Source organism: Mustela nivalis (assembly GCF_964662115.1).
Source record: "Mustela nivalis genome assembly, chromosome: 7".
Classification (NCBI taxonomy): Eukaryota; Metazoa; Chordata; class Mammalia; order Carnivora; family Mustelidae; genus Mustela; species Mustela nivalis.
In genome coordinates this window covers 120,738,469-120,753,534 of record NC_139026.1, presented here as the reverse complement: position 1 = coordinate 120,753,534, position 15,066 = coordinate 120,738,469, and the positions used below count along the sequence as shown (strand labels likewise).

Genomic DNA, 15,066 nt, shown 5'->3' with positions numbered 1-15,066 from the left:
CAAATCAGCATGATCAAATATTTCTAAAGCTAAACCAAATGATATATTGGCTTACAAAGATTATCCACACCCTTGCATCAGTTAAAAAAAAAAAAAAAATTGGAGCTGCCCCTGGAGGGAGTGGGGAGAGGCTCTTTGGTGCTCAGAAAGATGCCCCAGGGCAGCTGTAGATAGCATTGTTTTTGTTCCGCTTTGGCTGGGCTGGTCTATGCATTAGCTCATGTTCCAAATCTGTCACCCGAAGAATGTAGCGAGAATCTTGTTTGAATCTTTTCTTCCTCACTCTTCACGCTTAGGCAGAGTCCAGAAGAGCCAGGATCGCCAAGACTTAAGAAGAGCAGTTTTGAATAAAACCTAACAGGCTTTTTACATGATTCGTAAGAAGAAATGGAGGCACTTCTCCCAATAGCCCCAGACACACATCTCCTGTAGCTCACCCGAGAGGTAGTTGCTGCTGAGTTTTAAAACATGGGATAATCCTTTTCATAATATCTGCAAGTCTCCACTGAAATTAGAGAGCAGAGAAGGAGGGAGGGAAAGGGAGCCAGAACTGGGATCAGCCAGGACTGTGCACTTGAATTTGTGGTTTAGGATGATCACATTCGCCTTCAAAGCCTCCAGCAGGAATCCAGGGCTTTGTGTAGCTTTCTGACAGAGAGCCCTTCCTAGGTCTCACACCCTTGTAAGGGACCCACAGGTTAACTGTGTGCTTTCCCCACCGCTCCCTAACTCTGCTTTAGCCCCGTTGGAGGTCAGTTTCCTCATCTGTGAGACGGGGACTGGGATTCTCCCCTGCATGCCAGCAGGACCCCGTGATGCCACGTTGCCTAAATGGCTTTATAGGTTATAAAACACTTCTGCAATGTCTGTGTTTGTGAAGTAAAGATTAAATGAGATACTGAAAGCATGTTGTATGCCATTAAGGACTGTAGATCTGGAAAGACCTAGTGCTGATTCATGTTTGATTTGGAAAACTTCTGCCTATACTTGGCACTGGGCCAGAACTTGGTCTGCACAGTAAGAAGGCAGGAAAGGGGAGAGTGCAACAGAGGGTAGGCTGACCCCTCTGGCTGGATGCCTTGTGGGCTGTATACCCCATGCCTCACTAATTATGGGCATCATTTCCCAAACCTGGGTCTGCCTGGCGCAGCCGAGCTCTCACTGGATGGGGAGGTCCCCCAAGGGGAAGGGGCATGGGGCACAGTGTTCTCAGATGTGAGAACCAGGGAAGGCACCACTGCAGGAAAGAGCTTCTGGAATGGTCTCGGAGCCCGGCCTGGGGAGTGAGGAGCCCAGAGGCTAGAAGGACAGCAGCTCTTCCCCCAGAGGCCACAAACCCCAGTGGGTGAGGACAGCTTCCTGAAGGGGTCGCTTCCTCTATGCGCCTGGTGGCCTGGTTCCCCTGGGTGCGTGGCGAGGGCCACAGAAAATGAAGCATGATCACGGGCAAGAGGGCATTTGAAGAAAGTGTGTGACAGTAGGTGTGGAGCCAGCCCGTGGGGTAGAAACAGGTAGAAATCAAGAACAAGGATGAGCTGTAGGCTTCTTCCCTATAACACATATTTATGTCTTGCAAACTGGGTTTAAAAGATTTGCCTGCCCAAAGTGTGTTTTGTTCTGTGTTTATCTTATTAGTTCTTTTCCCGTCAAGAAACGAATTAGCAGGATGAATGAAATGACTTTTCTTAGCTACTCAACCAAATAGCTGACCCAATGTAAAAAGTGTCGTTGCTGTCAGGACACTTGGCCCCCAGTGTGCACAAGGCTGGAATCCAGGTGCGTTCTCCATGCTGTGTCCCATGGGGCCCTGTACCTGGGCTTTGGCAGGCTTGCTGGGAACACAGCTCTCCATGTGAACCTCCTTTTGCTGCTCCCCGAGGTGGCTGTGCACACCTGTGCCATCCTGGAAACACAGAGGTGGCCGCTTCCAGGGCCCCATCTGCAAGAACCCCGAATTCCATGAAGGAGGCCAGTCTAGCTTGGACTTTTGCTTCCCCCCTTAACAGATGTCAGGTAGCAAAGGCAGACCTAAGGATATGTCCTCCACCCCCTAAGGAGTCCTTCACCCCCAGACCAGCTCTTCCTCCTCTCTTTTCTTAGCATTCTTAACCTTCTGGAAGCTTCTGGGCATCTTGTCAAGGGCTTGGGAATCAGACAATCAAACTCTTTAGAACTGGGTGAATAGAATAAAAGGGCTTATTGAATCTCCAAGAATAGGAATTGGAGTCTGTACATTTAACAACATACTGTCTTGGGGTGCCTGTGGGGCTCTGCCTTCAGCTCAGCTCATGATCTCAGGGTCCTGGGATCGAGTGAGCCCCACACTGGGCTCCCAGCTTAGTGGGGAGTTTGCTTGTCCCTCTACCCCCAACTTGTGTTCTCTCTTGCACTCTCTCAAATGAAAACCAAAATCTTCAAAAAACAAAGCTGCATTTTTTAAAAAAAATTATGAGATTTGTGTATTGACTATAGCTTAATATGCATATAGTGTTAAATTTTCTTAATAAAATCTGACACATTCAAAATATGCTATATTATGTATATTTATAATTATAGAAATTCTGTTTTTGTAATTATAAAATGTATTGCTAATTTGGGGACTTCTATAATAATAACATTCTTTTCCTTAGAGGGTGTGGGCTAGAGGTAAACTGCCCAAGCACCGTGAATTCCTGTGTGAGATAATGGAGGAGCAGGCAAGTCAGGAGTAGCAGGTATTTTGACATTTTTGGATTTTGATAACCAACCTGATCAGAGTTTAGTGAAAACGACCTGGTTTCTGAGGACCCGAGTCTGATGGAAAGCTAACCAGGTCCCTTGGCTTAGAATCTTCCTGGACAACAGATGGAGAATGAGAATTGGCCCCTTCTAGTTCCCAGCTGCAGTATTCTGGGAACTTCAGGGACACTGGCTTATATCCTTACGAGAATATTCTTCTATCCTTCATGTGAAGGTTTTAGGGCAAGCTTCAGGCACTTACCCAAAGGTCTGCTCCTGTCGGAGTCTGCAGAGGACTCTGGGACAATTTGTGTCTTGTTTGCACTATGAAAGTAGTGTGAAATTTGTATAAAACATTGTATGAATTTTAATAAAACATGACTGTACAGTTTGGGTGTAAAATTATAGACCCCCTCTTCTTTTCACAGGTGCCCTCTAACTCTCCAAATATTAACAAGACTGCTGTCAAAAGTTTTAAGAGTAAGCCAGAGATTAGGGCCATGACCTCTGAGGTGTGTTCAGCCTGGGCACCATTGTTGGTGACTTTTGAAATTAAACATATCGCCACCGCCCTTTCTCTGGCTCTAAAAAATGAGGTGGAACAGGAGTGGATAGAAACATGTGGGGGAAATTATTTGAATTTTCTTTATACTTAACAGCGACCAGTCCCACTGATTCTGCTTAAAAATCAGTGAGGCTTTCTTTTCCAATTTAACCTTTCCCCTCACAAAGCTCACTTCGCATATTTTAACAGAAGTTGTTTGTGTGTGTTGTGTGTTTGGATCACACAATACGCGTTGTAATGTGCTGCCTCCCCTTTCCTCCATAACTAACGGACACCTGTGGCTGCGGTCATTTAAGTCTCCCTCATGGAGCGCTCACCTTGGAGTGGAGAAATCTCAGCAGCAAGAGACTGAACAGCACCTGGGCAGGCGAGGTGCTGTTTTAAGCAGAAATGAGAACCTGCATGTGTTCAGTTTTTGTGTTTGTGCTCCTGAAATGTTCTCCCGAGAGGCGCTCTTGTCCTTTGTCTTGTGAACGATCCCAACCGCTGTCCTTCCTTGGTCTGAGCCCAGAGCAGACAGCAACCACCCAGGGCACTTGGGCTTCCCCAAGAGGGGTGGGTCAGAGCCCCGCTGGGCACGGAGCATCCCGAAGCTGAGGCTGGTGCTCTGAGCTGGCGTCATGGGGCCGTGTGCTGCCTGGTGCTTCTAGCACCTGACGTTCCGTAAGGACTCACACAGGAATGATCCCGGTTGCACCACTGCCAGCCTTGAAAACAGATGGGGAACAGGAGTGTAAGACAATAGCGTTCTATGGCTGTGGAATTTATGATGGCGTCGTCAGATGTGAGCTTCTGAATAAAACGTTCACAGCACTGTAATGTTTATACACGAAAGAATATAGTATCGTGGTGTGTTCTTGCGTCAGTGTATATGGCTAAAGAGAGACCTGTTCCTTTTTTATGAGACTGCCCGACTTTGATAACTCTTGGTATTTTAGTTCAGAATACGGAGGGTTGAAAACCACCAAAGCCCTTTTATGTAGCTGATACTAAAAATCTCATTAGTTTGGATTTCATGGGTCACTTTATTTAGTGGATTGCTTGCTGGGGGCACTGGCAGCCAGCTCCGGGGTCTGCCCAGAGGAAGGGAAAGGGAGGGGACAGTGACAGACAAGGTGTTGAGGAGCGAGACCAGCAATACAAAATCACTCCTGCTTCCAGAGTATCTATACTTAACCCCTGTGACATACGTTTAAAGGCCACTGGGCATGTGGGACATTACATTATACTTGGTCGTTGATTACCGGAATGGAATTTTCTCTTACACCTTTACTGATTCTGTTTCCCAAGTCCCAGGACAGGGGCATGTAGTGCATATTTGTGGAGTAAATGAATGCAGTCATTTGCTAACATTTCGGCTCCTGTATATATATCTCAGAGATACTAAAGCTATCTGCCTAAGCACAAAGGTCCTGACTTCAGGCTTTCCGTTTAAGACGGTGTTCCTAAAATCGACTTTGGAAGATGCATCAACTCCTTTCTGCCACTAGGGGACGACATAGTGCAGTTTAGGATTGGCATTTTTAATTCTTTTTGAAAGAAAAGTGGGTTCTTAAGCTAATACCCTTTAGACGTGGAGAGCTGGAACTAAGTTAAATCAGTATTACAGGAGGCAGTTTCAAGCTGTATCAACATATTTTAAGCTTAACACAGGGTAAGCATGTGTCCGGGTTAAAAATATATCCATAAAATTAGCCTGACAACATGCTTAAAAACAAAGGATTCTATAAATAGGTAGCAAATGAAGATTTAGTCCTTAATACCATTAAAGTCACTTTCTGCCACCCAGTCCAATAGCTTCTAAGGCCAAATAGCCAAAAAAGGTAGAATGTACATATTAAAGAGAACACTCCTCTTTGGAACAGGCAAAGATCTGATAAAACCCACTGTTCGCATGCAGATGGCAGAGTTCTGATTTCAGGGGGACAGTGGAGTGTGTCTAGCTCTGCTGACTGGATGTTGACGACATGCATATACCTTCAGACTGATGGGCAGCTGCTGGTTTGCTATGATCAGGTCCATGAATACATCTCTTGTCCTGGAAACCTGTTGGACAACCTTGCTTAAGATGGAAATGCCAGTGGGAGGGTGAGCACAGCTCTATCTTTATTGTTAAGGAGAGAGTCACAGGGACTGAAAGAGAGAACTTTTTTTTTAAACAACATTTAATTAGAATAAATTTAATATTAGCTCAGTAGTCACTGACGATTATTGGAGAAATGAACTTAGTCTTCTTTTTCCTGTCTTCAGAAGTCTCTAGAATCCTGAGGTTTGGTCACATAGGAATTCCAAGGTAGATCCAGGTCACCATGTGATGCCAGGCCTTTCCTTCCCTTTGGCAGCTGCTGCCTCCTCCTCCTGCTCAGGCGATCCTGGTTGCTCTGGCTGGGGTTGGTAGCCAGGAGCTCTGGGTCTTCTCTCCTTTTCCTGGCCTAGGCTCCCTGGCCCTGCTCATTAGGAATCAAACAGCCACCTGGAGCTGGCTGGCCGTTGGAGAAAGGGGAATAATAATGCTTCAGTGCTCTCTAACTTGGCCTTGAACAATGGGAAATTAGCTGTTCGGGAGTAAAATAAACACAGAAGCCAGCCAGGCTGGTGGGTGCCTGCCAGGGAGGGCCTGGGAACTCCCCCTGCCTGCTGAGGGGCCACAGGGACCCAGAGCAGCTCCATACTCCTCCCCACCGCCCTCTGGGACTCTGCCCACCCCCACCGCCCACCTTGCCCACCCCACACCCCTGTGGTTCCTCTCCTGCTTTGCCTAATTTAGAGGCCATAAAGGAGAGAGCAGCCCATTCCTGTAGGGTTGAAGCTGTGAGTGCAAAGCCCTGTTAGGACAATATGGGGGTTGGTGTGAAGGAGCAGGTGTTTGTTTTTTAAACTCAGTTTTCCAAGGCAGCTTTCCACGAAGCTAAAGGACAAGCTTTTGGTTTTGAGGGTCCCACATCCCTTGTTCTCTCTGTTATGAATATCTAGACAGGAATTTCTGTCTAGATAGAGATTCCCCTAGGGACTGAATAGGTAAACTCTGGATTCCCCAACCTATCAGCAAAGCGTAGGCATCTGTTTTTCCTGACAGTTGTTTCAGATCCTCTAAACTCCTTTCCTCTGAGAAGAAAGGAAGACTGCTTCATGGTAGCTGTTAGGGCTCTGAGAGATTCTGAAGGAAGCCTGTGTTTACACAAAAAAGTTAGCACTGGGTGCTAGCACAGGGGGAAGGGAAGAGGGACGGACGGGGCCTCCAGATTGGTTTCCATTGGCCGTAAGTACAGATTTGGGCTGTGTACTGGACTTCACAGGCGACTGACACTTTTGCTGAATGCCTTCCTCAGGGTTGGCCCTCTCGTGCTCCCTGACCCTTCCTGGCCTTGCTCCAGGTCAGCCTCTCGCCAACAGCTCGGCCGCTGAGACTTGATATAGTGCTCCGAGTTCTGCTGGGACATACCCAGTTTGGTGGACCGGGGGCGGGATGGCTTCTGAAGGACACCGAGACTGATGGCAAAGAGCTGAAGGAAATTTGTGCCGTGATGAACGGGCCGCAGTTCATCACGGGTGTATCCTTGCCCTTATATGTAGCGGAGAAGTCTCGGGAGCCGGGGGTGGGAAGAGTCTGAGCCCAGACCTTAACAGCAGGAAAAATAATGGGTGTTTGTGTTCAGGCACGGTCTGGCCCACAGCGCAGCCTCCTTATTTGAAAAGATAGAAGTTTGGTTTTTGCCGGCGCATATTTTGTGGAATGCTAAGGATCCTTCCCGCACTTGACCCGGTGACTCCCTTTTAAGTACCCAGGACATGCCATCTATTTGGAGACCGTTGGTGGCTATTTTTGAAGATGGGCGCCTCAGGGAGTCAGGATGCATGCTGAATAAGTTGCTCCGAAGATTGAGAGTGAGTTCTCTGAGGGATGTGGGAAGGGGGATTGGGGGAGGCCAAGGCAGGGAAGTTTCCCCTGAAGCCTAACTACTCCAGCCTGCTGGAGGTAAGGTCCTTTAACTCTGCAGCCACCCTGGGTTTTAGAGTCCTGGTTTGCAGACCAGTATGTATTATTATGTAAATGCCCCAACAGTGCTGCCTTTTAAGAGGTTTTGGCAAAGGGTAACCCTTTGTCTGCCAAAAGGTAGGCGCTCCTTTTGCTTGTGAGCCCAGAGTTTGCACAGTAAACAGTGCGTGACCTACAAGCCAGCCAGTCAACTTGCATGTTGCCTTATTAGGTAGGCTGGCGGGCCAAGAGGGCTGGCGTCTGGGGACAGGCTGGCAGAGCTGGGGGCAGCGGGCTGGTGTTCTGCAAGGAGCCAGAGAACCCAGACCCTGGAGACATGGCCTAGTACTGCTCAATTAATTCTAGTCCACTGTGATGACAGGAATATACACTGTCCTTGGCAGACATACTTTATGCTATGGGTGGAAAACAGGAGGTGGCTTCCCAAAGGATCTCCTTTTGCTAGGGTTTTACTCACTGTGTAGCTTGTACTGTGTTAGGACTTACTCTGTGGAGTGTGGACTCAATCAGGAAATGTTGGTTTCCTGCTAACCCAAGCTATTTTGGAGACTCTTGGTATCTTCATTGGGTTTTCTAGTAGAGTCTTGCTGGTGGTGAGGTCCTGTGTGTGGTAGGGAGGAAATGTCACCAGATGGCAAGGTGGGACAGTGGAGAGAACGGAGTCCAGGAGCCAGGGGACCCAGGCTCAAAGGCTGTCATGGATGGGCTAAGTGACCTTGGGCAAGTCACTTCCATTGTTTTCTCTAAAATGTAGGGTAAAATGACCTCTCCATTTTAAACTTCTCTTCTTCTTCTTTTTTTCTTTTTTGAAGATTTTATTTATTTACTTGACAGACAGAGATCACAAGAAGTCAGAGAGGCAGGCAGAGAGAAAGGAGGAAGCAGGCTCCCCGCTGAGCAGAGAGCCTGATGCGGGGCTTGATCCCAGGACCCTGAGATCATGACCTGAGCCGAAGGCAGAGGCTTTAACCCATTGAGCCACCCAGGCACCCCTAAACTTCTCTTCTGAAATTACATTCATTACATTATGGCATCTGCTTTATTGTTCTCTTCAGCAATAAGGTCTCCTCGGTGTTGGTGGTTAATAGCCAAAAACCTTGCATCTGAGGGAAATATCTTCGCGAGTGAGTCTTTAAGGCAGAATTCCTCTTTTCTTGTCTGTGTTTTTTCAAAATTGATGCAGTGGCTGGAAACTAGGGAGAATGGCACTTCTCTGGACCAAAATTTTTGTTTGGACTTCTCAAATTCTTGCAATGATCAGTCATGGCTCATGAACCAAAGCCACACGTGAGACACAGAACACACGGAGAAGGAGCCTGAATTAATTCCATGGCACGGGGACACTTCAAGTTCATGTCACTTCTCTAAGTGATTCCCTCCTCCCTCGCTCCCTTCCAAGATTTATTTATTTATTAGTGTGCAGGGACAGAGGGAGAGAGAATTTCAGACTTCTGCCGACCATGGAGGCTGACATAGGGCTCGATCCTAGGACCCTGAGACCTGACCTGAGTTGAGATCAAGAGCTGGCTGCCCGACTGACTAAGCTACCCTGGCACCCCCTTGTCTAAGTGATTTCTTCTTCATTTCTGGGGCAGGCTCTGGACAGCCTACTGAGATGGAAAGAGCAAGTGCAGCTCCTTCTAAGTGCCAGGTCACCCTGAGGCTCTCCTCTTACCCCAGAAATCTCCTAGCAGCAAAGCTATCCAATTCTTTTTGCCACCAGACAGCCCCCCCATCCCCAGGGTTAGGGTGGACCCTAGGGGAGTGGACAGGTGCCCTCCTGCTGGGCCCTGTTTTCACCTCATTGTCTTCCTTTGATTGACTCCTGTCGGCTACTTATCATTCAGGGAAAGGGTGGCTACTTATCATTCAGGGAAAGGGTGGGTCTTATCCCTCCTGTTAAAGAAATCCTTTTTTTGTTTGTTTTAAATATCTGTTTCCATCTTCGTTGACCAGCTTGGCTAATGGCACCCCATGGCATGGGCTGTAACTTGGGGTTACTGGTTCTTAACACATGTACCTTTGACCTGTACAAAAAGGAATTTGTTAGCTCGGTGCCGAGCTCCCCTAGGACTTTAGAAAACTCCTGAAACTCTGTGCAAAGTATGTTGGCTGGAGGGAACATTGCTGCACGTCGAATTATAAAGAGAAAAATATTGTGTGCAGGACAGGAAAGAGCAGAGAACTCTCTGGAGGCGGGGTACATTTTCTTTCTGCATCACAAAGATGTCAGGGGATGGAAGAGACTTCTTGTTAGAATAAACTTGGAGTCCCGGAATGGGAAGACACAAAGTCTACCGCATTGTAAATTCCAAAACTATTGCTTGAATTTTTTACTTCGAGGTGTCTGGAATGAGGAAGTTAAGATTCTATTAGGTGGGCACTGAGTTTTCCAGTTTTTTTTTTAAATATAAATATAAATATAAATATAAATATAAATATAAATATAAATATAAATATATATATATATATAAAACTTTACTGATAAGCAATGATTTGGTTTAAAGGTATAGTCCCTGTTCCTGGGAAGTTAAAAGAGCTGCCTTTTTAAGGGGAAGGGTCACAGACTCCCATGAATTATATGGTTTTCATCAGTTGTTTTGATGATTCCATAATTACTTTAATGAGTGATTAGCTACAATGGAGCAATGATGACTGCTTGACTCCAGATCAATATGAGTGTAAAACATCACATGATTTACATGACTAGGACTCCACAGTTTACATACTTAACTTCCACATTGTCCACAGTTAAAATGCCTCTGCTGCTGTCCCTGGGTATTTGAAGGTCCGAATGTGAAGGAAGCACGGCGTGTTCTCTGTTCTGGGAAGTGGGGACTTGCGGTTGTCCTGACTGTTTGCCCCGCGCTGCTGGGCCCTTGGTCGTTCTGGGGCTGGAGGGCACAGTCTCTCATGATCCCCGGGAAGAACCGATTGTGTATGGGGAAGACAAACAGATGCACTTGACAGGAATAACAGAAGAGGTAGGGAAACTTCAAAAGGGTCAGGGAGAACAAGGTATAAGAGGACCGAAGGGGTCAAAACCAGTTCTGCATCCTTTAGTCAGTCTCTTCAACTAGACTGTGAACTCCTCGGGGGCGGGCAGTCCTTTCAGTGTTCCAGCCCCCCTGGTTCCTGACCTCTGGTAGTTGCTCGGTGAATCCTGTTGGGTAGGAAGGAACAGCTTCTGCAAGAAGAGCTCTGGGGCAAGGAGTGAGGAGGGAGGGGCAAAATCTCTGACATTCATCTTTTGGATATTGGGTTCAGGTCCGTGGCTGAGCATCTAACTGGAAATTCCAGGCAGATAACGAGAAATATCAGCTTTCAGATGACATCTTACTCTTAACACTGAACTGCCCTGTAACTTACATCCCGGGCAGTCAGTCTGTCTCACTGGCTTCGGGTGTCTGATGTGCTGGTCAGCCAGTCGTGTCTGGTGACAGAGACCAAAGCCCAGCAGCGATGTGGCCAGCCGTGGCTGGGGCTGTGACCTGTGGAGGGATCACAGTAATGAGTTTATCAAAGAGGCTGCCCTTTTAAAGCTTTTTTATTTTGCTGTCTGCCATCCTGTTTAAGGGAAAGAGGCATGCAAGCCATATAGAGAAAGCGACTGGGCTAGTACATCTGTGCTCCTGAAAACTTTTCTCGCCGCCTAAAAACCATACAGTACACTGTTTGAGTGTGATGTCAAGGCATGAGAGAATCTGAAATTCCTTCTTCTGTTTGGACTTCAGTACTGGGTTTCATTTTCTTCATAGCAGGTGAATCTCCGTGTTCTGGTAGATACATGCCTTCCCACTTTTGCATGGCCTGGCCTCTCCCATTTCTCCTGAATGTGGACCCCCATTCCAGCTCACACCTCCTTTAGTAAAGCATTGCTCTCCTCCAATCTGTCACACTCACATGACCCTTTCTTCCTACCCATCCTTTCCTCCATTCCCCACTAGGTTCACCATCACCTCCTCCAGGAAGCCTTCCTTCATTAAACTCATCCATTTGGTTTGATTTTCCTGCTTCTTCCCAGACATCATCTTAAATGGCTTATACTCATGATTTCTTACTTTTGGGAGCATATCCTTATCTGGGGTAGGGGGACCTTCATTTTTAACAAGCACCCCACGTGACTCTGAGGGGCACCAAACTTTGCTATCATTTGCCTTTTTATCAGATGTTAAAATGACTCATAAGTGTGCGTTTATCTTTCATCATTTCAAGTAGAGTAGAATGTATCTTCAACTTCCATGTCATAACCTTTCTGTGCTATTCGGTCTTTGAGTACAGACTGCTTTCCTGGAGATCCCTGCACATGGAGAAAGCTCTTGAGAACATGTCTAATCTTAGCAACATCCACCCCCAACCCCTCATCAGTCAGCAAATGCACTGGGGACCAGCTCTGAGACTCTAGTGAAGGTCCTGGGTACCAGCTAACCTACATCTCTCACAAACAGTGGAGATGCTGGGGAGGCAGGTTGCTGGATTTTTCTTAAGTTTCCGTACAAATTAGTTTTGTGAGGTGGGGGTTGACTGTCCTCTCCTTCTTATGAAGATGCTTTTCTGAGGACAAGGAAGGCCAGAAATTATTTTATTCAAAGCCCTTTCCAATCGTTCAAGCATAGCTGTGGAAAGGCTATAATCTATGAGGTATCAACAGTAATATTATACATTTACTGGTCTACCATCTGGATTTTTAGACTCATAAAACATTCTCATATCTGATGATTCAGTATTTCCTTGCTTTCTGTTCATGTTAAAACCATCAAATAGTGAGTATTGAATGACTGGAGTTGGCAGAAGCCTTGTGCACGCTCTCTGGACAAGTGGAATTATGCTAGCCCCCCTTCTCCTCAGCTGGGGTTCTGCCCTCTGTGAACGAGCCCAGTGGGGCTTGGACCCCTGCAGCTCTCAAGAACAATGTTCTGCACCCCATGCCATTTCAGATTTTACACACTAAATATCTAAGTATATTACTTATTTGTCAGATCATTGTTGAAGGACCCTTAGTGTATTGGTCATCGAATAGGTCAGAAATGTTCTTGGCGCCTCCTTGGCCTGGAAGGGAGTAGTGGGCGCGTGCAAGCCAGCATCTGCCTTTGGTCCAGCGCCTGTCAGGAGACCTGTGCCCGGATTCCCAGCACATGCCTGTAACTTGTGTCACTTTGTGCTTTACCTTTAGTGTACTTTATTTTTAAAAAAATGTGCTAAAATATAATACCATTGTAACCATTTTTAAATGCATTAAGTACATTAACATTAGTTTCCAACCGACCTCAACATCCACCTTCCAGAACTTTCTCATGTCCTCCAACTAAAACTCTGTTCCCATTCTGCAGTAGCTCCCCATTCCCCCTGCTCCCCAGCTCCTGGTAACTACTGTTCTGCTTTCTGTCGCTGTGAATTTCACTCCTCAACATACCTCCTATATATGAAATCACGCAGTATTTGTCCTTTGTGTCTCTGGCTTAGTCATTGAACGTAATGTCTTCAGGGTTCATCCATATTGTTATAAGTGTCAGAATGCCAATCCTTAAGGCTGAATAGTAGTCCATTGTAGGTATATTTCAGTGTATATTTTAATGTGAAAGTGACATTTGTTTTGTTTTGTTTTGTTTTGTTTTTTTCCTGCTCTGAGAAATGGTTGACTGTCCTCTCCTTCTGCAAGCTACCTGGGTTATTTTCCCCAAGAATCATTAGCTACAGATTCAGAACTGGCCAGAAGCTAAAATGATTAGAGATAATTTTCACTTCATATGTTAACATTCTTCTTTTGGACATTTAAAGACATTAATAAGTCCTTAGGGTTTGCAGTAAGCCTTTTTTTTTTTTTTTTTTTAAGATCTTTCCTATGGCAAGATGGGCATGGTTCTTTCAACACATCTAATACAGAAATGTCTGAGTTACAATATTTCTTATCATTGATAGTACTTATGTCTTTTCATGGCTACATACTTGGCCTGTTTAAAATTACCATAACAAATCCTGTAACACAAAATTTTATTTGAGACTTCTAATTATTACCACAAACCCAAATTCACAAAACATTTACAACGCACACGGGAGGAGAATTACTCTAAATAAGGAATCTGGAATATCTGAATAAACCAGTTTGTGATAAAAGGGAAGCAAAAAGGACTCACCAGGCTTCCTACTGGTGGGACTCCCTCCCCAGGCAGTTCTGCCCACATTCAGAGTCTGCACACAGAAATAAAATCCACCCCAGAAAATGTGAATACCATTTCCAGCTGCTTCTAGCATACAAAATAACCCCTACTTTACTAGGCTATAAAAACACAGCCCTCGCTTTGGAATTTTCAGTCGTGGCCTGTAGTAGCTTATAGTAGATTTCATTACAATGGTTCTGCGGCACTTGTTAAAATCATTGAAATGTATCAGTAACTCACAACAGGATGTAGTCAGGTGTTGCACGTGTCAATGTCCTCTCTCTTTCCTATGGACTGGGAGGCTTCAGGCACTATCCAGGGAGCCCAGTGAGGAGGCGGCAGGCCTGGGAGGAGGGAGTGTCACACACACCCGCATCTCTTTCCCATATGAAGATCCACGCAGGGATTGGAGGATGCCCTCCGGTTCTCAGAGCTGTTCCCCACACAGTTGGCCCTCGAACAACACGGGTTTCAACAAGAGCAGGTTGATGTCTCTGTGGATTTTTTTTTTTCTAATAAATACAGGATGGCAATTGTAAATGTATTTTTTATTTTCCTTAAGATTTTAAGAACATTGTCTTTACTTAGTTGATTATAAGAATACAGGTTATAATACACATACTAAATATCGTTAATCGACTGTATGCTCTTGGTAAGGCTTTCGATCAACGGGCTATTTTCAGTTCAGCTTTGGGAGAGTCAAAATTCTACTCCGATTTTCAACGGTGCAGGGGGCGGTGCCCCAGCCCCTGCGTGGTTCAACGGTCAGCTGTATATTCCTGATTTAATCATGGCCTCACCTTCATATTTACCTCTTTGATTTCATTTTAATTGATCAGGAAGTGGTCTTTCTGCCTTTAGAGCTACATTTTAAGCAGCCCAAGGATTTATCCTAGAACACCCAGTATCTCCGTTTTCCCATCTGCCAATGGGGATGGTAGCAGCATCTCTCTGAAGATGCTGGAGAGAACTGAATGAATTTAATGCTCCAGAGCACTTAGCATTGTGTCCCCCCTCTTGGTGAAAGGTCAGTAAGGGACCCAGTTCTATGCTCTTCTTTAAATCATCACAGTAGATGTGGTAGAAAATGTGCAGGTATTAGGCTGTTTTCCTTTTCATTTGGCTTTGTTCCCATTTTCTCCTCTATGATGATGACTCCCAGAGGACAGCTTCCTCTCACGTGGCATGGGTACATAAATGTCAGCCAGACAGCAGACAGGAGTCGGGTCACAGACAGTGGCCCCTCCATAAAGCCTCAGTATAATCCTGTGAACAGCTATGAACCACAGTCCCTGAGGAGTTAATACCTTGACCCTTTGTCATCTGATGCCTTACCTGTTGACCTTGCCCCTTCAGGAAGTGACCTTTCTTACCTGGACTCACACTGACATTGTCCACAGCCGGACTGCAGAAATCCACTCCCATTTTTCCCATTAATTCATACCCCTGGCACATCTTTAGCATTTCTTCCTGTTTCTCCCTGTACACAAATACTTAGGTGCCATATCCTTGCTTCACCGTGTAGGAAAGACAAGAAAACATTCCTAGGATCCTGTGTCAAGTTTAGGAAGGAGTGGTAGTACTTCTGCTTTATGCCTCCTAGAAAAGAAATAGAGTTGGCTGAGAAT

The 15,066-nt window shown here is 45.9% G+C and overlaps 1 protein-coding gene across 5 annotated transcripts in view; it reads left to right on the top strand.

Annotated features, from left to right (window-relative positions):
* Positions 1 to 15,066, top strand: part of SVIL (supervillin) — a 205,448-nt gene that overhangs the window by 85,790 nt on the left and 104,592 nt on the right. Inside the window, exon 1 of one of the 5 annotated variants that reach the window (XM_082740816.1) lies at positions 2,631 to 2,714. The exons of 3 other annotated variants lie outside the window; for them this stretch is intronic. The gene's annotated coding sequence lies outside the window, so the exon portion shown is untranslated. Of the gene's footprint in view, positions 1 to 2,630; positions 2,715 to 7,067; positions 7,169 to 15,066 lie in introns of those variants that run through there. One more of the 5 variants, XM_082740815.1, reaches the window with a different exon arrangement.